The 24,653-nt window shown below is 41.6% G+C and overlaps 1 non-coding gene across 1 annotated transcript; it reads right to left on the bottom strand.

Moving 5' to 3' along the window:
* Nucleotides 1–23,449: 23,449 nt before the first annotated feature.
* On the bottom strand, nucleotides 23,450–23,557 carry LOC119873829. Its single transcript, XR_005366327.1, has one exon. It is a non-coding gene; the product is annotated as a U6 spliceosomal RNA (small nuclear RNA).
* Nucleotides 23,558–24,653: the final 1,096 nt, after the last annotated feature.

Raw genomic sequence — 24,653 nt, 5'->3', positions numbered from 1 at the left:
GTTAAAATGGTAAGGAGATGCATCTCTGACTTCCGCCTCTTACAGATGCTTCATTAATTAAGCAAAGGTAATGATGCTTGTTGTTTAGAAAAGTACATTTGCACTAGTAACCCTTTCCTTAAGATCCAACCACTGCCTCGGGATTAGAATCAATGAAAGGTCAGAATTGGGCAGAGTGGGCCATCCTGTCAATTATGACTTAAAGGGAAATGTTGCCACGTATAAATTTAACATGAAGATTTCTATTACAGGGATAAATAACTAACCTTATTATCCTACTAATTAGCTTCTGTCTGCAGGGAGAAAGTAACTTTCACTGGCAAACAGAGCCAGGAACAGAGGTTCTCAAAGCAGGATAGAAGGAATCTGGAGCAAAACTGTAGTTACTTCCCTGAGGCCTTCTCGGCTCAGCACAGGCTGCACCTGCTCACTGGCCTCCCCCAAGCACTGTGGCCACTGGTCCAGAGCAGTCTCCTTCCAACACAGATGGGCTCAGGTCATCCTTCTACCCACACCCAACCTCCTGAATAACTCCTTGCAAAGGCTCCCTGTTGCCCCAGCACCAAGTGTTCCCTCTGCCTCTGAAGTCCATTAGATCTGGCCCCTTATGAGGCACCTTTACTATGCACCGACTTCCCATTCCTGTGGCAGCCTCCAGCTGTCCTCCCACCTGCGCAGGGCATTCCTCTCCAGCCAGGGCCACACCTCTCCACTCTTCAATTATTAACTGCAACTTAATCCCTTTAGGCACTGGCTCCTGCTATGATGTTATTCCTTAGAGGAACCATCCCCTGTCCTCCAGTCAAGCTCCCCTGTTATGAGCATGTACACCATTTACCACACGTGGAGTTACACATTTGCTTTTTTGATTAAGTCTCTCTCCCAATAAACTGTAACTATCTATGAGTATAGCAGGTTTCTGCTCACCTGATTAGGACCCTAGCACTGGAATGGTGTTGACACCTAGCATGCCCTCAATATCTATTGAGCAGGTGGGAAGGGAATTTAGTTTAAAATGCACACAGAAGCCATGTATTCTAGATTAGATCCTTCCTCGGGGAAAGGACATAGCATCCAGGTCATCCTGGAAGTGTCTTTTCTGTGGTCAGACTCAAGCCAATAGCTCTTGGTTTGGCTCAGCAATTTGTATGTATGTATGTATGTATTTATGATTTTGTTTATTTATTTATGAGAGATACAGAGAGAGAAGCAGAGACACAGGCAGAGGGAGAAGCAGGCTCCCTGCAGGGCTGATGTGAGACTCGATCCCAGGACCCCAGGATCATGCCCTGAGCCAAAGGCTGATGCTCAACAACTGAGCCACCCCGGTCCCTGGTTCAGCAATGTGCTGGTTTGATTTTTGGCTCACTGGTTTTTGCCAATATGCAACCTAAATTCTATTTAGGTTCTTACTGACTTAAAAAGAAACATCCTCTCTACTCATTTATCTATCCATCCATCTCCCTCTTACCTATCTGGTGAATAAACTGAATGCATCTGGCTTCTTCAATCCACATTATTAATAAAAGTCTGGGGTTCTATGTTTTGTTACTGAGCTCATTCCCTATCCAACTGGTTCTTTTTAATCAATATAGTTCTGAAATCATCTCGGCCAGCACAGACCATATCTATATCTCCAGCGGCAGAGCTCTAGGGTCACCTGCTCTAAGTGAACAGTTACAGAGTGCAGGGAAAACAGGTGGTGAAGAAACAAAAGTGGGTCATTTTGGGGCTCTGTGTTCAATGGAGCAACATTGTTTGAACAGGGAACCATTCAGGACGTTTTTACACTACTTTTCTTGTGATTTGTTCATTTTCTTCCATGACTTCCTCATGGTGAATACTGGGAAGGGGCTTCTGAAGGGAGGCATGATGTCCTAGAAGGATGTGGAAGCATATGAAGCACCATTTGCAAAACAACAAAGGAAGCCGTACCAGTGAGCACAGCAGAGTAAACAGCACAGACGCTGCCAGCACACCGTTCAAAGCTTGGCCATTCAGGGGAACAACGCAGACAAGCCACCACAAGAAGCCTGTAGTAACCTTTCCCCCAGTTTACGAAACAGGCAGAGATCAAACAAAGGAGGTCAGGGTTCGAATTCCCGCTAACAGCCTCCCATTTGAACAGCGGGCAGGAGAGGAAGTCAGGTAGGGTTTCCAGAGATCAGGGCTATTTTTAGCAAAAGCAAAGGAGAAAAACCCTCATAGTTGTAGATTCCAGAGTGAACAACGCAGTTGTTCAGTGAACTGTGCTACAGATGCACAGAGTTTGTCCCAACTGAATGACTGCACTGGACTGGCCCTTCTAAGCATGGGAAATGGGCAAATCCAGACAGCACCACCAGCGGTCCGGGAGCCAGGCTGGGACAAACACAGGTCTTTACCAGAGGACTATGGTCTCTACCACAATAGGGAGGCGTGTTTACTTTTAACAGTTCAAGTATTATCAAAAACTGTAGTCTGCAGGAAGCAATTCACAAAAGGGAAGTCTGGGTGTTGAGAGGGTAGATTGTTTGTCGGGGGGGATGTGGTGGCAGAAGTGTTAAGTGAGAGGCCCGAGGACCCTGATTGTCAAGGAGGGAGAGACCACAGGGAACGCCTGCCCTGGCCTGTCTCCCAGTCTCAGTGAGGGCACCCATCAAGCCGACAGGTCCATGTTTCCTGTCTCTGAGGGTACGAGACATTTCAAATCATTCCAAATCCCTTTTCCAGCCAAAGGGACAAAATTGGGAAGTGGTGGAGAGGGATCTATGGCAGAGGCAGAGTCCTGGAGAAGACAGCATAAGGAGCTTCATGGGCTGTTTATGGATGGTTCGCTTAGTGCTACTCAAGCAATAAGCTACGATCCTGAGTGGCTTTGTGTGAGACATGATGGCAAAGAAGGGCTCTGCCTCGGGAATGCAGGATCCTGGCACAGACATTTATGGGCCTGAGGATGTCGAGGAGAAGATGGATGGAAGGAGATGCATCAGGAAGGTGTGAGGTGTGGGGGCAGAGAAAGCAGCAGGAAGGACAGCGGCCTCTCCAGCAGCTTCTATTCATCAGCCGTAGCCCAGGCCACACGGGCTTGTGAGCAGACCTGCAAAGGACCTGGTAGCCTTTACTTCACTGGTGGGCCCCAGGGTAGCATCCGGGGTCCCGTAGTAAGGGGACTGCAGAAGCAGCCAAGTAGGTGTTTGGAAATCCAAATGAAGTCTCTTTAAAGACAATCTCCCCTTCCTAATGAGAAGGGGCTCTGTAAAGACATGACTTTCACCTCTCCAGGGATTAAGAATTGCTCTGGATGTCGAAATGGACCTTGGGGCCAAGTAGGAGTTTGCCTGAGGATTGACCATGGCATGTGGCTCTTACACAAACATCCGATTGGCCTGCACAGAGGCTTGTGTGTTTGGAAAGCTTTATGGAAACAGTGGCACAGAGCCGTGGGTCCCGGCTTGCCTGTTGTGTGTGGCATTGATTGGCACCGTGCTCCAGATCAGGAGGCCAGCGCTCCAGTGACCCCTCCCGCTGGCCCTCCAACACCCCTTCACTTTCACCCCTCTGCTGTTTGGCCGCATTGCAGGGGACGGTGAAGAGGACCAGAAGTCCAGCTGCAGCGTGTGAGAGTGACCCTGATGGTCTCAGCTGGCCTCTGGGGATCACCAACACTATGTATGGTGAGAAGTAAACTTTCAGTTCTGCTTTTTTCCTTTTCCCAAGGTAAACACCGGAATACTCAGCAAATTCCACTCGTCCCCACCCCTGCTTTACGGACTTTTTGTTTGTCAGGAATGAATCAACAGTTTAAAAGAGAGTTGTGTACTGGTGCACCACCTTGTCCATGAGCATTCTCTGGAGTAAAGTAGCGACTACACTCCGGCTCAGACAATGTCCACACTGTTCACCTGCGCACAGCATCACCCCATTGGCCTGTGGAGCAGGTGCTCACAAAGGTGCATTTTCCAGATCACAGGCAGTTCAAACCTTTGCATGTCAAAACTTTTAAAAACTCACTGTTTCTCATGAGCACCTTATGATATGTCCGAATGCTTCTGGACTTTTCTAAGCAGAAAATACGTAATGTAATTTGTCTTTTCATGATGACTCAGGAATATCATCATATCATTATAATCACCAATTGCTGGGCTGTCCTAAGTTAATAGCAGTGCCTGGAGGATTGAAAGAGCTTACAATATTGCTGTCCCCTACAATGAGCAATCCCAAACCTCAGTGACCCCTCCCCCCCAAATTTAGAAAACAGGACAACTAGACATTTATTTGTTAAAAATTGCTCTTCTAATTACAACAGTAATACATGTTCATTGGAGAAAACTTATGTATGAAATAAGAAAAAGTCACTAAAATGGGACTTAAAATAGCTTTTTGCTGCCAGGCATTCCTGGCACTATTTTGCTGATGTCTGCGGGTCGTACTGTTAGAATTCTCTGTTTCTACCTAGTGATTCTCATTTCTCCTTTAAGATAATGTGCCTGTGCTTTGTGATCACTGCTTTTACTTCTGGGTAAAACGGTTTTGTGGTTTCAAGAAGATAAGATCAACGTTATCATAAATGTATAAAAAAAAGTCCTCTATGACCTTATTAAAAAAAGATAAAATTGGGGTGATTTATAAATGGTATCTTACAAATAACGTTTATCAGTTGAAGTCTATAGGAAGCTGGTGACATTGACAAATAGTCCTTAATCTCTGCATTTTTTCATAGCTACTCTCAAAAACTTCAAAACTTTGCAGGTAGATTCTAGAATAGAAGGTGTCAGGGTATCTTGCTATAACAAAATACTATTGGCTGGGTGGCTTGAGCAACAAAAATTGATTTCTCGCTGTCTAAGATCAGGGTGCTGCTAATTTCTGATGAGAGCCCTTTTCCTGGTGTGTAGACAGTCTCCTTCTCCTTATGTCTTCATGTGGCAGAGAGGAAGCAAGCTCTTCCATGTCTCTTATCAGGGCACTGGTCCCATTGTGAGGGCACCATGCACATGACCTAAGTACTTCTCTGAGCTCCCATCTCCAAACATTGTCATACTGCAGACTAAGCGTCCACATGAACTTTGCAGGGACTCAAACATTCAGTCTACAGCATTTCTGGAATATGCTTTGGCATCATTATAAAAAGCTTGAGAGTCCCTCAGAGCTTTATGCTGAGATTCTGGTGGCCACATGTTAATTTTCAGATTTCTAGCTTCCTACAGTCCACCTAGGATAGTTCCAGTGGGTGCCACCTGTCTAGGCATAGCTGTTTTGTTTGTTTGATTTTAAGATTTTATCTATTTATTTCAGAGAGAGAGAAAAAAAATGCAAGCATGAGCAGAGGGAGGGGCAGAGGGAGCAGCAGACTCCCCACTAAGCAGGCGCTTGATCCTGAGATCCAGCATCATGGACCTGAGCCGAAGGAAGACACTCAACTGACTGAGCCACTCAGGCACCGCTAGGCATAGCTATTAGTTGTGCCCCTTCTGCCCTCCAAAGGCCCTGATTATCACGCTCCAGCCTCAGGCCACATCCCTGCCTTGGCGGGGAGGCTCCTGAGTGTGTGCCAGTCCAGAGCCCATCAGGAGAGATGGCGAGGTGAATCTGTGTAAGGCCCTCCCCAGGCCTGGAAAATAGTTCAGGAGGATTCAGCACATGCAAAAAAGCACATTTTTTTCAATGACCAATTTTTGCATGCCTGAAGTAGTGACCATCCTCTTGGTCCCCTCTTTACTTTGAAGCAAGGGGAAAGAAGGCAAACCAGCAGTCACGATCTCCCAGTTCTTAGGGGCCAGGAAGGACACAATGGATAAATCATGCAATTAAGTGGGGAAAGCAGCCCTCAAAGATGTATTCCTTACATCTTTGAAACTCAGAGTCCTTTAGGCTGGGAGAAAGGTCAAAATGGCTCCTCTCATTCATATTTCATGATAGTTGCTAGTTCAGAGTTACCAGTTACTTAAAAGATCATTAAAAATGTAATGTCAAGAAAAAACAATTAGACCAGTCATGTCAAACCACATATATTTATGTTTTTATGTCCATTTTTGTCTGTAGGCATGCTTTATGTGTGCCTTTCTGTACTTGCAACATTTTTACTTAACACTGGCTCTTACATAATTCCTTAACTGCACCCTGTGCGTTAGCCCGCTGCTGGACACGTCCCCCCTTGGGGGCCCTGCAGGGTGCTCCCAGACCCAGAGCCTAGACAGGCTGTTTCTCTGCAGGGGCTTCAAGGGAGGGTTGTTGAAGCCACAAGGAAAGGCTGGGGTTTGAAGAGAAAAGTGATTTTCCTCTTTTGAAGGCAGCATGAAACTGAGGAAGCCTGAGGAGCCTGAAACGAAGAGGTTGGGACTCTAAGCCTGTACCTACCTCCTACTTTTATGTGACCTTGAGAGGGGCTGAACCTTCCAGAGCCTCGGTGGACTACTGTGAAGGGTAATAAACCTCACGGGGCATTGAGGGATGGATGTGGATGGAGCCACTGAGGTCCCAGAGACCTAGGGCTGATGAGGGGCCCTGACCCCAGGAGAGGGGTAGGTTAGGTGTTGACAATGCTTTCAAATGAGTAGCTAAAGTAAAAAAAATGCAACTCTGCTCTCTCTTCTGTCCACCTGCTGAAGAAGAGGGGTCCCTGAGGCAGGGAGGGACGGCTAGACAGCAGAGCAGTAGGGGAAGGCCAAAGAGGAGGAAAACCCACAAGGAGGATTTCCCATGAGGGTGGAGGACCACCCTGAGGCCCTGGTGTGCTCAAATTCCTGGGCCATTTTGGTTTATATAACCAGTGTGTTATCCACATTCTCCCTCTTGACAGTTGTGAAGCTTTCCCAAGACTTGATTTTCTCTTTTGTAAAGTGGTTTAATAAACAGTATGCATACTAAACTAGTACGTACATTAATATGTATACTACTGTGGTAGGTGTACATACTGTAATGCGGAAGATCTGTGCCTTTTGTTTCATTGGGTCACTGAGGCCCCAGAGAGCTAAAGCGTATAAAAGCCCTTTGTGAGAATGTTCACATATAAATAATTATTGTATAATTATATATATATATATATATATTATATAAATAATTACTCAGCCAATGTAACTGATTGCTGTGGGTCCCAGTACTTCTGCCTCAGTTGGCCTGGCTCTGAGTGGAGGGGGAAGACCTCATCTGTGTTTGTTCACTCTACTAGCTCCAAGATCTGGCCTGGTCTGGCACTCAGTAAACATGGAGGAGGGATGCACAGCCCTAGGCCATTATGTTCTTCTGGTAGTTTCCACCATAGACTCACATCCGGCTCAGCTGAGTGGTACCAGGTGGTTGAAAGGCAGCATTGCCTCAGTGCTGTTGGCGTGGTGCCTGGGCTCCAGGCCCTTGGGGTAGACACCCGGAAACATGGGGGCAAAGCCACCCTTCATGCCTCAGTCAACAAAACCCCCCTCCCTCTTTGCATTTTCTTCAGCAACCAAGCTTTTATTTTGCTAACTTTCTTTCAACATGAAAGCTGTGCTCACCCCCAGTTCCCTCCCTCACCTCCAGCCCCACCACATCCGTTCACTCTCTTTGACCTTCTGCCAAATACTCTATTTCTTAACACTCAGCCGCCCTCCATCTCGTCTGTTCCCCACGTTTCAGGCCCTGTAAGTTCCTGGTGTTCAAACCCCCTGAGGTTACATAAACAGTACTTGGAGCTGATCTTCTTTCTTTCTTTAGAGCTTTGTTTTCAGCTTCATTAGGGACTTCCTTCTATGAATAATTACCACCATTCTGTTTTGAGCGCTGACCACCTTCCCCCTATTTTGTTAAAAAGTCATAGATCTTCTGAGATTGCTTTACTTTTAAAGTTATTAATTGCCTGTGCATCAGTCTTGCTGATCCTCTTCCAAGAGATTTTCCAAAGTGAGCTTCTGCAGGGCTGTTTTTCTGCCCCCGAACCCCTTTTGCAGGAAGGAGAAATAAGGCAGGAGGAAGGAATTAGAACGCAAGCACCTCAGCTCCTTCAAACACCGAGTCTGCAAGCCAACACTGTGCCTGCCGGCTGTAGCTCCCTGTCTTACAACACTTGTGGTGAAGTCAACTACATGGATGTGGGGCTCTTCTGTGGATCCCTTGACTTCTACCCCATACAGTGCACTCATTTTTTTCCCTGTCCCACTCCATTAAGGAGGTTCCCTTCCCTCTGTGATGCCATTTCCTCCAGCTCAGACCAGAGGCCTGGCAAGGCAAACAGGATGTGTCTATTGGGCTGTCATCCTTGGGCTACTTCCTACCTCTGGCTCAGGTAGGTGGTTTAAATGAAACTCAAATTGTGATCATCAAGCATCTGATTAAAGTTAACATTGATTAGAAATCACAGGTCAGAATGGAAAATTAATTTCCCTCGGGTTGCAGGTGTAAATACTAATGAGCAATCACCTAATTCTATGATAGAACCTGCTAATTCTCTGGGCTTCAGGGGAATCTCTGCACATGTCATTAGGAGCTGACAACTGCACCATATGTGACCAGGAGCTAATTTTCCCTGGATCCCTAAAGAGGCTTCATATTTGATCCCTGTCATGGAATGATGAGATGTAAATCCTCTCTGAGTTGTTAGAAGCTGAGCATGTGACATTGGTCGTGGGAAATCCATTTCCTTTAGATTGACCATCAGGCCTCAGTTTCATTTGTTCATTGAGTGCAATGGTGACATCTCATAGGGAGTCATTCATCAACTAGTCACTCTTTTCCCTAGGATAGAATAATGCAAATACTCATGGCTATGGATGGCACCTGTCCATTTTAATCTTTCACTCAGCCTAGCTCATTTCTGTGAGCTGAGATTTTGATCATTCCATTTCCAAGACTCTCCTTGCAAACAGAACCACTGAGATGAATTGGGTGCTGTGGCCCAGCCACTTACGGTTCAGACCTGCCCCAGAAAGCAGGTGAGGTGGGGTCCCGGGCTATGCCCCTTGGGAGTTGTTTCCTGTTCTATCTCTGGAGGGAGTGAACTGCAGAGAAGGAGGAGACTGGACACAGGAAAGTGGGGACCTGGAATATTGGCGGGCCAAGCAGAGGGCTCATGAAAAGAGGATCTGGAAGAAGATAGGGGAAGAAAGCAGCAAGCCAGCAGCAAGGTGAAGGCCTAGCAAACAAAGGAAGCATGCTTGCTGGAGCTGGGTAAGCACATCTCAGCATTCCTCCTCCACCTGGCTTCATGCATTTCACTGAGCCAGAGTTAGACCAGATGGCTCTCAACCCCACCACATTGTACTCCCAGATACATCTTAAATAGCTTATTGGATGTGTAGGGCCTTCTCGGATGAACTGACAGCTGTGGTTCCTTGGGCTCATTCTTCAACAGCTGAGGAGACATTCTCAAAAACAGCAGGGGCTTGGGTGAAACCTCTACTCTGAGCAGATCACACTGTTAATAGCCAATAAACAATAATGGTTGATGATTGCTCAGAAGCCTGATCACAAGGAGAGGGCAGGAAAATGAAAAGGTATGGGAAATTACAGAAAAGTAAAGAGATACATTTAAAGAAGGCAAACAAGGTAAATCCAGGGCCATTGGCCTGGATCTTTGTGAAGTTACTTTGTGAAATAACTTCCCAAAATCAAATTCTCCAGAGGGTCTGGATGGGTTGGACATGTCTGTTACTTATAAGAAATGCAATTTTGTTATGTGTAAGAAAATGGAATAATTTGTACTGTCAGGGTGCTTCAAGCTTTGCAGGTATGATGGTCATCTTTTTCACCTTTTCACACTTTTTAAGAGTGAAATATAACTAGTACAGAGGAAAACATATTAAGACTTGAGTGTTGACTTCTGGTTCTTCATGGGTAGATAGTCCCATTCCTCACAAGTTCTTCATACACTCCCAAAGCCCCAGACTTAACACAATAGACAAGCGTAGGGAGACTCTGAAAGGTGGAAAAAGGAACACAGAAAGCCTAGAGCTCTCAGGACATACAGAATTACATGATGCTAAGTTCCCTTTTTTTTTTTTTTATCACTCCCACATATCCTGGACAGGGCACCGCAGAAGCCTCTAATCTGAAATTACCTACAGATATAGACAAAAAAGCTTTAAGAAAAGCCTGTTTCCCTGGTCAAAGGACAGGGAGGAGGGTGGCCTGACAACAAAAGGAAACTTTTTAGCAATATCTACCCTATCCCCCCAAAATACCAGTGGGCTGAACAGGGAGGGTCCAGCCCCACTGGTACCTGTTCTACTGTCAGAAGCTGGCTGAGGTACTGCTACTCTGCACTCCAGTGTTGTGGGCACCTGAGTAGGGAGCTGGGAACTAATCTTCCATCCCCCAGTGGAGCAAATCCAAATAGGATGAACACAAAGAAATCATAAACTCCTTAACATCATACATGTGTGAAAACAAAAAGTGAATAAAAATAATTGTAAAAGAATCAGAGAAACACAATGCCTTACTTAAGGGAACATTTTATCAAATGGCAATGAATTTCTCACTTGTAACCATAGAGGCCACAAGGGAGAGAGGCACATATTTTTCAAGTATTGAAAGAAAAGAACTGTTACTCATAAAGCCTATATCCAGCAAAAATATCCTTCGGGAATGAAGGGGAAATCAGAGATTGCCAGAGGAAGGAAAACTTGAAGAATTTGTCACCAAGTTAGAAGAAGCGGGTCAATTCCTAGAAAACCACAAACAACCAAATTCAACCAAGATGAAATAGACAACCTGAATAGTTCTTTGGCCATTCAGTAAATTGAAATTGTAAGTAAAAAGCTCTTAAAAAGGAAATCTTCAGGTGAAGATATTTTAAGAAGAATTAATGCCAACTTTTCACAATCCATCTCAGAGAATCGCAGAACAGAGTACATTTCTCAACACATTTTATGAGGCTAGTATTACCCTGATATCAAAACCAGAGAAAGATAGTACAAAATAATAAACAAAAAAGAAATAAAAATTTAAAAGTCCCCAGTGTAAACTTAGCAAATAAAATCCACTAATGTATAAAAAGAATAATGCACTGGGACACCTCGGTGCCTCAGCAGCTGGGTGTCTGCCTTCCTTCCGCTCAGGGGGTGATCCAGGAGTTCCGGGATTGAGTTCCACATTGGGCTCCCCTCATGAAGCCTGCTTCTCCCTCTGCCTGTGTCTCTGCCTCTCTCTCTCTGTCTCTCATGAATAAATAAATAAAACCTTTTTAAAAAAAGAATGCACCAAGACGAAGTGGGATTTATTCAAGGCATGCAAGACTAGTTCAGTATTCAAAAGTCAATGTAATTTGCATGTTGACACACTAAAGAATAAAAATTGTATGATTATATCAACTGCTGCATAAAAAAAATTTGATACAATCTTACATTCATTCACAATAAAAGCTCTTAGCAAACCAGTAGTAGAGGGAGCTTCCTTACCTGGATGAAAGGAAGCTACAAAAATCCTATAGATGACATTATGCATAATGATGAAAGCCTGAATGCTTGCCCCTAAGGACTGGGACAAAGGTGTCTGTTCTCACCAGATAGTACTGAAAGTTGTCCACTGAGATAAGGCACAAGAAAGAAATAGAGGCACCTGGGTAGCTCAGTTGTTTGAGCATCCCAGTCTTGATCTCAGCTCAGGTCTTGATCTTAGGTTGTGAGTTCAGACCCCTAATTGGGCTCCGTGCTGGGCATGGAACCTAGTTAGGAGAAAAAAAAAAAAAAAAAAAGAAATAAAACATAACAGTTGCAAAGGAAGACATTAAAATTAAAAAGTATCTTATGTGTAAGATGCTTTTTTGCCAGTGATGTGGTTGTTCATGTTAAAAGCCCAAGGAATTTACAAAAAAAATTCCTACAACTAAGAAATGAGGTAGGCAAGGTAGTAGGATACAAGAACCATATACAAAAACCAGGGGCATCTCTATATACTAATAATGAACACTTTAAAACCAAAATTAAAAATTCAGTATTATTTACAATAGTTCCTAAGAAAATGACATACTTAAGCACAAATCTAACAAAATTTGTACAGAATCTGCATGTTGAAATTATGGAATGCTGATGAAAGAAATCACAGAAGACCCTAGAAAGAGGAAAGATACACTATATTCACGGATTAGACTGCTCAACATCATAAAGATGCCAAATCTCCTTCAACTGATCAGTAAGTTGAATGCAATTTTTATTAGAATTCCAGCAAGGGGCTTTATAGACAGAGTGAGGTTTATCCCAAAATTTATATAGAAAGGTATAGGTAATAGAATAGCTAAAACAATCTTGAAAAAGAAGAATAAACCGAGGGGAGGCAGTTTATCCTACTCTCTAGTTACAGCAATCGTGAGTGTGGTACTGGCAGAGTGACAGACACATAGGTCGATGCAACAATATAGACAGCCCAGAAAATAGACCCCTACACGTATACCCAAGTGATTTTTGTCAAAGATACAAAAGCAATTTAATGGAGGAAGGATAACCTTTTCAACTAATGGTTCTGGGGAAACTGGACAAAAGTCAACCTGGACCTAAATCTCATTCTTTATATAAAAAGTAGCTCAAAATAGATCACAGACTTAGATATAAAAGATTTATGAATTGGACTAATCAAAATTAAAAACTTGTGTTTTGTGAAAGACCTTGCAGAGAGGATCAAAAGCAAGCTACAGACGAGGTGAAATATTTACAAACCACATATCTGGCAAAGACTAGGATCTAGAACAAAGAAACCTTAAAACTTAAGAGTCCACAAACAATCTAGTTAGAAAATAAGTGAAAATTACGAGCAGCCATTTCAACAAAGAGGAAACAGAGATGGCAAATAAGCCCACGAAAAGGTGTTCAACATTCCTAGCCTTTAGGGAAATGCAAATTAGAACCACAATAAGATATTGCTGCATGGCAAAGAGACAAATAGTGATGGCACTAATTCCTGATGTGGATGTGGAGAAACTGGATCATCCACACATTGCTGGTGGGAATTATGAAATGATGCAGCCACTCTGGAAAAATGGTTTAACAATTTCTTACGAAAATAAACAGGCAATTACCATACGACCCAGCAATTGCACTCTGGGGCATATATCCCAGTGAAGATTTATATTCACACAAAAATTTGTATATGAGTGTTCATAACAGCTTTACTTGTAATAGTCAAAACTGGAAAGAGAGATGCCCTTCAGTGGGTGAATGGTTTAGCACAATGTGCATCCATATCATAAAACACTCTTCAGGAACAAAAAGAAGTAAACTGTTGACACACACAACAATTTGGCTGCATCTCCAGGCAATTACTTAGTGTAACTAGGTAACCCCAAAATGCTATGTACTGTATGGTTCTATTTATATAACATTTTTCAAAAGACAAAATTTTAGAGTCCCTCCATTTATATTAGTATCTGCTAACTTTTATGGTAACAACATCCTTGCTCTTATTCTCTTCCTATATACCCATGCATCTTTAAATATTAGAGATTTTAAAACTTTATATGATTGAATTCATGCAAGATATATTACATTGTGTTGCTCTTTATTCACTCAACACATTCTGTTTATTTTATTTTTTATTTTTTAACACAGTATAAGATGCACCTAAGATATTACGTGTATAATTATTCTACTTTCATTTGCTATATAAAATTCCATGGACTAGTAGACCATAACTTACCCATTCTTCCCTTGACGGACAATTGAATTGCTTACAATTCTTGGCTACCTTGAGTAATGTTAGGGTCAACAATTTTCTTGCATGTCTTCTCATGAGTATGTGCATGTACTTCCTTGGGTAAATACCAAGGAGTGGTCATAGGTTAAGACCATCTGTAAATATTTTCTAAAGTGGTTTCACCAAGTTTGATATCATTAGCAGCATGTGCAAGTCCCCATTTCTCCACATTCTAACAGTTAATGTGGCTTGTCTTTTTAATTTTTGCCATTCTGGTACATGTGTAGTGGTACACGTGTGGTGGTATCTCATTGTAGTTTTAATGTGCATTTTTCTGTTGTTAAGGAGGTTGAATGTGATGGTTAATTTTATGTTTCAAACTGGCTAGGCTGCGGTACCCACTTGTTTGATTGAACCAGTCTCAATCTAGGTGTTGCTGTGAATGTGTTTTTTAGATGGGAGTAACATTTAAGTTGCAGACTTGGAGTGAGTCAGATCACCTTCCACGATGTGGGTGGGCTTCATCCAATTGGTTGAAGGCATTAATAGCAAAAACTGATGTTTCCTGGAACGAGGAAATTCTGCCTCTAGACTGCTTTCAGACTCAAGACATTAACTCTTTTTTGGGTGTCCAATCTTCTGGCCTTCCATGCAGATTTCAGACTTGCCAGGTCCCTAGTTGTAGAGGCCAATTCCTTAAAATCAATCTCTCTCTCTTTTTCCCTGTCTCTCTCAATAGATGACAGATAGATAGATAGAGATATAGATAGATAGACCGACAAATAGGTAGATTGTCTACTGGTTCTGTTGCTCTGGAGAAACCTAATACATCATATGTTTATTTGCTATTTTGATTTTCTCTTTTGTTAAATGCCAGTTAAGTCTTTTCTCTATTTGTTATTGGTATATTTATCTTTTTCTTAATAATTTTTAGGCATTTAAAAATATATTCTGAGTATGAGCCCTATGCAGTAGTGTATGTTACAAATTTCTTATTCTATAACTTGCCTTTTTATTCTCCTAATGGCATCACTTAATTAATAATTCATAATTTCATAATTCGTAATTCATAATTTCAGTGTAGTCCAGTGTATCAATCTTTTCCTCAAGTTAGTACTTTTTGTATCCTCAACCTAATTTTCCCTAACCTAAAAACATGAAGTTCTCTTCTACATCATTTTGTAAAGCCTTTACTGTTTGTTCTTTCACAGTTAGATCTGTAATACACCTGGAACCGATTCTTGTGTATGGCATGAAGTAGGGTCAGGTTTTATTTTTCCCCCATATGGATATCTAATTGTCCCAGAACAATTTATTGGAAAGCCCATTCTTTGCCCCATTTTTCTACATCTTTGTCATAAATCAAGTGTCTGTACATGCATGATGTGTTTCTGGGGTCTCCATTCTGTTTCACTGGTTTTATCTCCTATCCTGGAACTAATAGCACACTGTCTCAATGATCTTCAGCTTTATAATAAGTCTTGATATCCAAAAGATTAAACTCTCTCACCTGGTTCATTTTTGTTTTTTAAAGAGTGTCTTCACTCTTCTAGATGATTTGTATTTTTATATAAATTTTAGAATCAGCTTGTAAAAGTACACATACACAAAACCTGTTGAAATTTTTTTCGGATTGCATTGAATCTCTACCAACTGGAGGAGAACTGACATTTTTACGGTGCTGAATTTTCCATCCATGGACATATAGACATGGTATCTTTTTCCATTTACTTAGATCTTTAATTTCCCTACTAAGACTTTTAATTTTCTGCCTGGAGGTATTACGCATTTCTTGCTAGATTCTTTTCCCATTTTTTAATGTGATTATATATCTCAGGACTTTTGCTATTACGTCTCATATTTTGTATCTTGTTATTTGATTATTTACATGTATATGGAAATGCAATTGATTTTTAAAGTACTGATTTGTGTATACCCAGCGATCTTGCTAAACTCAGTTATTGATCCTAATAGCTTACCTATACTTTTCTTAGCAGTTTTTACTTATACAATTATATCATCCATAGATAATGATAATCCCCTTTTCTTCCTCCCTCCCTCCCTCCCTTCCTCCCTCCCTCCCTCCCTTCCTTCCTTCCTTCTTTCTTTTCCCTCCCCGCCTTCCTTCCTTTTTTTCTCTTTTTCTTCTAGCCTTACTGATCTATCTGGCTAAGACCTCCAGAAAAATGTTGAAAAGAAATAGTAATAGAGGACATCCTCGTCTGAATCCCTACTTCAAAAAGAAAACTTTCCACATCTCACTCTTACATATGATGTTCACTATACACCTTTATGTAGTTATCTCTTATTTGATTAAAATGTTCTGTTTCTAGCTTAATAATTTTATTTTTGTTTTTAGAGAGCAGGGAGGGGCAGAGGGAGAGAGAGAATCCTAAGCAGGCTCCATGCCCAGCACAGATCCAGACATGGGAGGGGCTCGATCTCACAACCCTGAGATCATGACCTGATTTGAAAGCAAGAGTCAGACGCTTAACTGACTGAGCCCCCCAGGTGCCCTGCCCTATGATATTATGTTTTTACGTATAGCTGGACTCAGTTTGATTTTTTTTCTTCAGATTTCTAAGAGAGAACATAACATTCCTGAGAGAAATCAGCTCTTTTACTTTCTTGTAATGTTCTTGTCTAGTTTTAAAATCAAGTGGAACTTTCTTCATTAAATAAGTTCCTTCTTTTTCCAGTGTCTGAGTACAGAGCTCTGGGAAGACTGTCACTTTGTTCCAGTATACTCAAGATATCATTTTGTTATATTTTGAGGACCTCACAGTTTCTGCTGGGAAGTCTTCTGATTATGAGTAATTGAATGGAATCCATCTTGTATCTCTGGCTGCTTTAAAATTTTTCTCTTTGACTTTGTTTTCTGTAGTCTTACTATTATTGTGTATTTGTATTTATCCTATTTAACATTTGTTTGGCCTCTTGAAATATGTGGTATTGACACTTTTAACTTACTCAGCCATTACCTCTTCAAGTATTGTTTCCATTCCATTGTTTTTCTCTCCCAGAAGAAATTCTGGATCCTGTCTTCTGTATTTTTTATATTGTTTTCTGTTTTGACTTTTATTTGTTTCATATCCTTTTCTTTACATCCATACTTCTTTCTGGATAATTTCTTCTAACCTGTCTCCAGTTAATTGATTGTTTTCTCAGTAGGGTCACTTTTTGTGCTAAACTTATTCTCTGAGTTTTATATTGTTATTTATGTTGACTTCAGTTACTTTATTTTCAGTTCTAGGGTCCCTATCTCATGCTATTTTAAAATCTTATTTTAGGATCCCTGGGTGGCTCAGCGGTTTAGCGCCTGCCTTTGGCCCAGGGTGCAATCCTGGAGTCCAGGGATCGAGTCCTGCGTCAGGCTCCCTGCATGGAGCCTGCTTCTCTCCCTGCCTGTGTCTCTGCCTCTCTCTCTCTCTATGTCTATCATGAATAAATAGATAAATAAAATCTTTAAAAAATAAATAAAATAAAATCTTATTTTAATATTTCAATACATAAAGTTTCTGTAGGTATGCTTCTATTGTTTCTTGCTTTTGATGTCATGTCCTTTTGTGCCTATTATTTTTGATTTTGTGATGAATGTTCTATTTGAAATTTTTAAAGTAGAAATAATTTCAGCCGTGAGCTTATCTTCTTCCAGAGAGCTCTATTTTTCTTTCTTTTTCTCCTGGGATACTAGCAATCCAAGATTTCCTTAATCCAATTGGAAGAACTGAATTGTTTACAAGACACCCAGAGGACATGAATCTGTGGTGTAGTCTGTGTTAAAGCTGGATTATTTCCAGTCTTCTTATAGCTTGATCCCATACCAAAACTCAAGGGGCTTGCCAGATCCCAGCCCTTGGAAATATGGGGCTCTGATGTTTGTCTCCCTGAAACTAAAGGGCTGTCACCAATCTCCATGTTAGGCAACAACACCAGCCTCTCATCAGTCTCCATGTTATCCAAAAAAAAAAAAAAAAAAAACTAGCGCAAGAGGACTGGGCTAGTTTCAAGGACTGGGCTTGATTATCTGGATTTCAGGGTTCTCCTGGATATTTCTTTACAGTTCTTATCTGTGTTGTTAGCTCTCCTATGCCCACAAACAGATTTTTAAAAAGCATTAATTATCCTTTATAAGAGTTCCAGGAAGGAAGATTGATCCTAGTCTACCAAAAATGGAAATCCTAATGACCCTTTTCATAGTCAGTAAATTTATATTACTCTTAGAGTTTATGACTATAAACTCTATTTACATTACATAATATATATACCAAATGATCACAGTCTCCTGTGTTTAATGAACTTTAAAAGTGAATTTTATTTTTTGTATGTAATAATTACAAATATATTTGAAAAATAGTTGTTTATATGTATGTAAGTGCTTGAGATACATACAGAATCAGGAATAGGTTCAAAATAATTGCCCTAAATTTTTTTAGTCCACATACTAAATACATGTTACTGAGTAAAGTAATGCAAAGAAAATAAGTTTACTATAATTCAACCAACATTTATTAATCATCTGTATTCAGCCAATCCCAGTGATAGAAGCAAGGAAGGCCACTACATTCAGTTGTGTGTAGTGTTCAATCCATAAGGGCTCTTGGCAAAGAAAATGAGTGGGAACTGGAATTTTAGACCAGGCTCTGCTGGCCAAACTCATCCATGTAGGTTTCACCTTTTTCTATTCTGCATGAAGACTAAGAGTGACCCTAGCTAGGAACTGACACTGCAAAGGTCTAGAAGATAAAGTTTGTCCCTAGGATTTGCAGAAGACCTGAAAATAGGTAGCCTAACCAGAGGGGCATAGTGTGGGAGGCTTCCTGAATTAATGAACAGCCAAGAATGGTTTGTAATTAGTGAATCCTTTGTATGTAAATTTTGATTTCTGAATTACTTTATGGTATTTATTCATATAAGAGATTTTTTTCTTGAAGTTTTATTTACATTGTTCACTTGCCTTGCCAACTTAAAAAAATTTCAAACAATAGTTAATACAAGAGTAAACTTTACTATAGATTACCTTTGAATTACAGTAAAACCCTATGTTTGCATTAGAGCATGTCTGGAGAGATGATGATTTCATGACATGAATAAATGCATTTTAAAAGCATCCCAAGCACAGCTATTTAAATGTCACTTGAAGCCTGGCATTGGAAGAGAGACATTGGAAGATGAAAATGATGAATTCTTGATACAGTCAGAAGACTATCAAGAGACCAAAACACCATGCTAAAGAAGTTGGATGTCATCCTATAGTGAACACTTACCTGGGCTTACCCCCAGGAATGTTCTGGAGAGGCCTTTGAGAAGATGGTGGCAGCCTGGAGCTGAACCATGGGTAAGGAAGCCATCACAGTCACAGTATTGATGGTGGTGTAGCCCAGCCAGGGAGGGGCCACCACAAGGAGAGCCAAGCCCAAAGTGAAGATGGTGTGGAGGCATTTTTGGGGTAGAATCCTCACACAGCTTGTCACCTAATAAGTGAGGGGAATAATCAAGAAGGAAAAATCAAAAGTGGTTGTTAGCTCTAGGAATTAAAACTTGAGTTGTGCTTTAAAGATCTTTATATCATTCAATACATGGTATTAAAAAATAAAATTATTTATTCCTAAATAAATTATTAAGGAGAGAAAACCCATGGTGTTATCTCTCGTTTAATTAGAATAGAATTTTTAACAATAAGATTAGTAAGATAAATCACCAATTTCAATTAAAAACAGTATTATGGAATTGCCTTTATTTGACTCATTCTGTTAAAATAAAATTTCACAACGCCACAAAGCTATAAAGTGGAAGCATATAAATATGTGGGGGTTTCTTATATAGTCCTTTTCCATTCTAAGCTCTGCTTTTAGCTATCTGGGGCCCTTGGGAATTGAGGGGGGCGGGGGGAAGAGAAGGCAGGGCTGGAGAAAAGAAGCCTGTTACACTCCATGTCCGTTCTACTCATGTTTGGAAATTTTTACTGTAATTAAGACATAGTCTACATCTGCAAAGCAAGCAGTTCATGTGTCAATGAAAAGCACCCCCAAAATTATTTCGGTCATCTAAAAGGGTGCTTTCTTTTGAACAAATAATTGGCACTACTATAGTTTTCATACAAAAAGGATTTACTGTATTAGATATAGTAAACCAGTAAGCCATGGGTGAACTGTGAGGATAGTTCTAGCTCAAATTTTTATTCCAAAAAAGTCCCTGCTCTGTGACTAGCCAATATGCTTGAAGGTGTGAGCGCAGGGTAGCTGGAGGAGCCCCCTTGAATGAACCTCTGCAAAACTGTCATCTTGTTCTAGGTGCAGGGGCCCTGAGAAGCCCTGTGGGACAAGGAGTGCCCTGTTAAATATCTGGAAAGTTTAAGGTGTGAAGAAGGAATAAAGAGCATAGTCAGACAGGACGGAGGTAGAGAGCTGTCTCTTGGTGATGTTCAAAGTATATTGTTAAAATAGAGAAAGGTTACCAAACAGTGGGTTTTATTCCCAATAGGAATGATATTTTTGGAAGCATGAAATCAACTTATGTTTCATTGTTTTCTATAACCTTTTCCCGTTGGGGCTAAGCCAGGAAGGTGACCCCAGGGGAGGGAGAGCCAGAATCCGAGTTTGGGGGCTGAACAGAAGATCTTGCCGCAAGTCCCCATGGAGCCCATTCTGTAAGAGACGGTGCCAGGTGAACATGCGAAGACTGAGGTCAGGAGTAAGTGGGGTGCTCCCTCTTCAGGACAGGGTAGGAGCACAGTCCCATGGAGAGGAAGTTCAGGGCATGGGGGCTGGTAGAAGCCCAGCAGTGTGAAGGACAACTGGAGCCCTGGAGCCCTGGGGTGGTCTGGTCTGGGCCCTCCCCTCCTGCCAGAGGCTAGCCATAGGCCCCAGCATGGAGGGGGGGGTGTCTCTGGTGACTTTTAGCTTTCTACTCTCTTGGCCTGGAAATGAAGGAGGAAGAAGACACCCAGAAACTCAGAACACACCATTACTTCCAAAGAGACTGAGGTGACCTGAAAGACAGTGCTGTCCACCTGAGTGAGTTTATTCTCTCACATGGGAATTTCTGAGTTTCCTCCTCTTGGGACACCTTCACTCTCATCCTCATTGGCAGGATGAGCAGGTTATAGGAAATTAGGGATCCCAACATCTTGCAGTCCTCAGTTGGTAAATGTGTGTATTCATTTATGTGAAGGAGAATCCAAAACAGTGTTTGGTTCTGGTGGTGAAATCATGGGTGATTTTTTTTTTCTTTTTGCCATTTTTCTTGGTTTTTGAATTGGGTGAACATTTTATGACCACGTGTAGCTATTTCTTTTCCAAAACAAGACAATGCACACTATAAGGCTATGTGCACTTAGATGAGAGAGAGACAAGCAGCATTCCCTTCACCCCTGTGTCCCTGAGCAAGTGGTTGTCTCTCCAGGGCTGGGGCTCCAGAGCTCTGTCTGGGCTGCTATGGGGACAGAGGGCTGGGTTCTGGGCCCAGCAGTGAGGCCACCAACAGGTGGCAGGTAGGAGGGAGACAGGAGACAGGAGGAAGGCAGTGCCTGGGGAGGAGGAAGCCTCCCTGATGGCCCAGCATCCCCTCTACCCTTTGGCTCCGCGCACTCCCCCTCCCCCCAGGCTGCATGTTCCCTCTCTCTGCCCAGAGCCTTCTCATGCCCCTCCTGTGGCTCTGCCTGGCCTTGCCACCTTGGGGCAGCACCCTCTGCTCCAACACGGCCTTGCCTCATTACCCCCACCTGTGCTTGGCCAAGGACATGGCTCCCCACTGCTGTGCTGGGGATTGGCCGTCCTGAAGAACTTAGGGCCAAGAAATGGGGATGAGTTAATGCCCAGTCTCTCCTTGACCTTCTGAGGGGCCAGAGGGGCCAAAAGGACCTTTTTATTAAATATATTTTATTTTATAAATAAAATATTAAAATTATTTTATTAAATATTATAAAAAGGCCTTTTACCTTTTTATTTTAGAGGGGATCTCCTAGTGACCCCGTAGGTGAAAAGTAGGCCTTATGCTCTGCCACACAGTTCCCACAAGGGAGATCTGCCCCCAATAACTTTGTGGGACTGGCACGACTGTCCACAGATTACAAACAAAGAAACTGAGGCTTAGCAGCCTCAATGACCAAACAATAAGAACAAACAAAATCCTCATCCCAATCACACAGCTAACTAGGGGCCTGGCTGCAACCAGATTCTCCACCACAGCTGAAGGGAGCCCCCCAGGGGCTGGCCGCTGCGCTACTATCCCCCAGAATCTAGTCCTGGCCTTAGGCATGTGAGCCCACCTCTCCTGTCATTATTTCTGAGGACACAGCATCACTCTCATCAGCAGTCAATACTCACTGATGTGCAACAGAAATGTGCAGATCTCTGAATGTTGGGTAAGTCACATGGAGGAAAAAAAATTGATAAAAAATACTTAGAAATTCTGTGTAATCTAATTTTTTGAAGCATTTGAACCATTAATTTTGTCTGTAAATATAATAGCTGTAGCTGAATAATTTTGCTCTTTCTTGTGAGGCATGATTTATTTATTTACTTTTCAGTGTTTAGTCATGTCTTTGGTCTTAAATATTAGGCTCAGACTCCTTCCTAAAAGGCATAACTTATATCATGGGGACATTAAATTTAATCATTGTTGGCAATTATTTAATGCCATCCTGGAAAATCAGCTTACTGCAGCTGCAGACACGTGGGGCCCCAAGCTCCCATGTACATTGTATCTGTGATAAAGCCGCCACTGAGATCCTGCAAAGCAGCCTATTGACCTTCCTTGCGCCCTATAACAATATGCCTTGTGCTGAGTTTCCGTTGTGGTAATTGAATTTCGGGGAATTCACATGAAGCCTCCAGTGTCTGCTCTTTTGAGACCTTTTTATACTTCTTTTCCATTTTTCTTTTAATTATTGTAGAAAGTGAAACCAATATTTTTTGGAGTGTGAATCTTTGGAAGCTGTTCTATATTCTATAGACATCTCTACAGTCCCCGACAGCCTCCTCCTAAATAATCCCATACCTTAACTTTTCTTGTGGGCTGGAGACAAAAATAAAGAAGTTGACATTTTTAGAGCAGGAGCAGGAGGTCCATCTCATACATAATATATTCTTATATCTGGACCATGAAAACACTGCTAAAGGGAGTTAATGAACCTTAAAAATGAGGATTTTGTTTCCTCGTTTTAAAAGAAATCTTATTACCGGATTGGTATCATGTTTCTCATTTTTGGATCATTCACAATTTTCCCTCTGTCTTTTTTTATTTTATTTTATATTTATTTTCCCCCCTCTGTCTCCTTTTAAAAGGCTCATTGCGTTTACAGCATTAAAGATACTCTCTGTGAATAAGATGGAGAAGAAAAAAGACCCAGTTTTTCCTAAGGTACCCACAGGGCAAGAATTTCAAACAAAGGTATTTTGGACTAAAGCTATTCCAGGTGACTGTGTTGGGGGCGGAGGTGTCTTTCCTCACTGGGCTCATTGTGGGACGGTTGGGAGTGGCTAGAGCTCAGGAGCTCTGCAGGCTTTGGAGACTCCTGGAACCATGGGAGGCCAAGCGCAGGTGCCATCTTTCTTTGGGGTTGGAGTTTCACTTCCTTTTCCATCCACCCTGTCCTTCCTTCCTCACTCATCCATTCTCTCCTGAGCACTGTTTTGCTGACCACGCCTCTGGGAGGTGTACTTAGGTGTATATTTAGTGTATACTTTTCTTGTAGCAGCCAATTGTCCCATTTGGGTCCACAGATCATTCACAGTGAGCTATTCTCTGCTGTCCTGCCAATAAACGACCTCCTCGCCCCCATGAAGAACCCCTCTTAGTTTTAATACACTTGCAGGTCAGGTTTATTCTAGACGGGTGCTTCTCTTGGTATCTGAGAACAGAGGTGTAACTGAGAACCTTTTCTTTTTTGATTTGATAAGCATGATGATCTTTGCGAGGGACCATGCTGATCTTCTCTGTATCCTTCCAACTCTAGCATGTGTGCTGCCGAAGGGAACACAAAAAGCATTAGAATCCTGCTTAAATTGCTTTTTGTATTTACTTCTATCAGTGGGACGTGGGCCACTCATTATGCAGGCACTCAAGTTAGCCCCTCACTTTTGAGAAATTGCTTCCCTTTTTAGTTCAGCTTTTATGGCACATGGGAATTTATGGAGCTTTAAATAAAATCTGTGGATCACGCTAGTGCAAAATGTTGCCAGGAAAACATCAGAAATTTAGCTTTTCCGTATTTGGAGCTATAATTCATTTGCTCAGAATAAACAACAAAACCAACAACATCAGTGCTGACAAACACACTTTGGTCATAGTGTTTTGTCTCCTACGTGCTAGATGCAAAGTGTGTGTGTGTGTGTGTGTGTGTGTGTGTGCGCTTGTGTGTGCATGTACGTGAGCTCATGTGATACACCTGGGAGGTCTGATTTGCAGCCACTAGCCACTGTGGCTCTTGGGACCTTGCAGTATTAGACCTAGTCTAACGTATGTCAGTATAAAATATTCACTGGATTTCAGACTAAATATTAAAAAAATTATAAAATATCTCAATTATTTTTACAATTGATTACATGTCGAAGTGTTATTGGGATACTTTGAGTTAAATAAAACATACTAAAATTAATTTTACCTATTTCCTTTATCTTTTAAATTTTACCAGTTTCTAAAAATAAATAAGTAAATTTTACCAGTTTCTTTGTGTTGTTGTGTTGTTTTGCTTTTTTATCTTGTTAATACAAATATGTGGCTCACATCATATTTTTCTTGGACAGCACTGGAATGGGAAGTACATCCACCACTTAACAGCCAAGATTTAAAGATTTTAAGGGGCTGTGTATCCGATAGTCCCTCTCCAGGCTCCTAATGCTTGATTATAATTGCCATTTGGGTCTAATGGGTCTTAGGGACTTTAATAAGTCTTTTTAATACTAAAAAATGTTCAATGTTCTTACATTTTTTTTGAGATGGAAGTATTAACTATAAAGGATTGAATCCACACTGCAGGAGACAATGTACAGTTTACTGCACATTTAGGATGTGTATGGTATGTATAAACATATAATTTCTACAAAATGTGGTACTTAGTTTGGTATTAGCTCCCC

This window comes from Canis lupus, chromosome 10 (assembly GCF_011100685.1).
Source record: "Canis lupus familiaris isolate Mischka breed German Shepherd chromosome 10, alternate assembly UU_Cfam_GSD_1.0, whole genome shotgun sequence".
NCBI lineage: Eukaryota > Metazoa > Chordata > Mammalia > Carnivora > Canidae > Canis > Canis lupus.
Note: the sequence above shows the minus strand (reverse complement) of the source record. Positions and strands in the feature narration are given on the sequence as shown.